General features: G+C 31.3%; 1 protein-coding gene across 1 annotated transcript in view; it reads right to left on the minus strand.

Annotated features, from left to right (window-relative positions):
• The window catches only part of LOC107704640 (LRRN4 C-terminal-like protein), a 3,919-nt gene extending 1,421 nt beyond the window's left edge, over positions 1–2,498 (minus strand). The window contains exon 1 of the mRNA XM_016507625.1: positions 2,390–2,498. The gene's annotated coding sequence lies outside the window, so the exon portion shown is untranslated. The remainder of the gene's footprint in view (positions 1–2,389) is intronic.

A 2,498-nucleotide genomic window follows, 5' to 3' on the forward strand; every position in this document is an offset into this window, starting at 1 on the left:
TATATATGTATATAACAAAAATTTTAAATTTAATTTAAACACTTAAATTTTAGATATATTCTCTGAAAATGGGTCTCAGTATCATTATACATTATTTTTATTTTATTTTTTAAGTTTACTTTTTTAAGGATGTTTTTAAAGAAATACACAAAAATACATAAATACAATTTTATTTTTCCAGTGTCATTTTATTTTCATTGAGATACTATTATAATTTTTATTTGTTATTATTTTGAAAACATTTTTATTTAGTTAAAGCTTTAGTAATTTTCTTGTGTCTTTCTCCCCCATTTTTATTAGTTTTATTAGTAATATGTCTATAGAGTGTTCAATAATTTTTTTTTTTTTTTTAGTTATTTTAGTAAATCAAGTTAAAGCAAATGAAAATGAAAAATGTTGCTTTGGCAAGTAACAGAAATAATAATAAAAAATATTTTATTTTATTTCAGTTAACATTTATTTTATTTAAAGTAACATTTTGTTTATGCTTTTAGTTAACAATAATAACCCTGTGACGAACGTCATTTCATGTTCACGTTAAAGTGTTTCCACCAGTTTTTCAACAGTTTCTCTCTGTGCATGAACAAACAAACAGCCTGAATGTTCCTTCGGGAAAGAATTAAAGTCAAACTAAACATGAGGATGTATTTTTAACTCAGGACACACACTGGGCTCTGCTTACACACATCGCAGTGGAATGAACTTCATGGCATCGCCTAACAGTTACCGTGGGAACCTGACTAAGCCATAAAGGGAATGAGAAGTCCCGGCCCCCTGACTGATGCCAGCTTGCTAATAATTCACATCGAATAAAGATACACACTTGGATCAGCAACAACAAAAAAGTTACTGGTGATATTAAGTGATCAGACTAACAATTTTTACCTGGTGTGACAAAATAGGTGAAATAAACCCACAGACTGCCGCTGAAGGAGAGACCCAGACCATATGTATAAACCAGAATAGAGAGTTGAGCATTAACTCTTATGACTAAGCAACACTCTAGCAACAGCATAACAACACGCTAAAAACAGCTCATAACATCTTAGCATCGCCCTGACAATCACTCAGTTATACATGGGCAAAAACAATGAATCTAGATATTGTTATAGTTATTGCCAGGGTTATTATAGTTAAAACCATTTAAAAAAATGGATACTTTAAATACAATAAATGTTAAATGAATAATATGAAATTAATATAAAATTTAATTTAATTGTAATTTTTATTTTATTTCAGCTACATTTCTCATTTTCATTTACTTTAACTTCACTAAAAAATGCGTAGAAACAATTTTCACTCAGAATTTGATAGAAAATTTCACAATTACAAAGAAATGGTAAGTAACACACTGAATTAAAGTGCCCCTATTATGGATAATGAAAGGTTCATATTTTGGTTTTGGGAGTCCCCAACAACAGGTTGACATGCATGCAAGGTCAAAAAACACTTTCGTTGTCTTATAATATGCATTTATCTTTACCTTATATGCTCAACGACTCCCAAACGATTCGCTCAACGATTAATTTTTCCAAACCCCTCCTTTGCATGACGCTAATCTGCAGTGATTGGTCCGATTGGTCTCATTTTCATTTAATCTTGTCTGTAATGCCTGATAAAGCAGCGTTTGTGAGCAGTGCTGCTTTGTGTACAGCATTACCGGGGAACCCGCAATTTTTACCGCTCCAAAAGCGGCACCTAGTGGCAAAGAATGAATTTACATTTTCATTCAGACCAACGCGAAAAGACCAACAAGTGGGCGGGCAATATGCTAATATTTCATGTTGATGTCAACATGAAACTGCTTGGGACTAGTTTCAATGATTCAGAGTCGACTCTTTCTTTTGAGAGACAATAACTTTATACACGGTGCACTTTCAGATTTAGAACTTTGCAGGATGTTTTCATTCACTTAGAGCTGTGTTAGCTCCAAACTGAATGAAAGGTAATTTTCAAAAATCCATATAGGGGCACTTTAAGAATAAAATTTTGATGTAGATATTTAAATTAAAATGAACAGAAAAAAATGAACAGAAAACAAAAATAAAAACGAATTAAAGTATTTTGGAAAAACTAGTATCTCAATGACACTAACATAACATTGGCTATTGTTACTAAAAAATTTAAAGTATATTAAAAAAAATTATACAATTAATTACATAAAATAATCAAAAAGATTTAATGGTACACTGATTACTTTGGATATAGGCTATTTATTTAGAATTATCCATTATTCCAAGATTTATTCAAGTTTTACAGTAGTTTTTGGGTGGTTCCCGTCATAAAATAACACGCTATTAGTGCACTATTACAGTTCCTATTATACTGATCATCATGGCAACCTGTAGCCTCAGCGTAAGTAAAACCGTAGTAAAAATGATCAGCATACCTGTTTGAAAGCAGTCTGAATGGGTTCTGCTCACGTCTTGAATGAGATCTTCTCTCCAGCAGACTTCTGGTTTATTTTCTCAGTCTAATGCATTCTTCTCCTTCACCTT

The sequence above is a fragment of the Sinocyclocheilus anshuiensis genome, unplaced genomic scaffold, assembly GCF_001515605.1.
Source record: "Sinocyclocheilus anshuiensis isolate Anshui unplaced genomic scaffold, SAMN03320099.WGS_v1.1 scaffold1646, whole genome shotgun sequence".
Lineage (NCBI taxonomy): Eukaryota > Metazoa > Chordata > Actinopteri > Cypriniformes > Cyprinidae > Sinocyclocheilus > Sinocyclocheilus anshuiensis.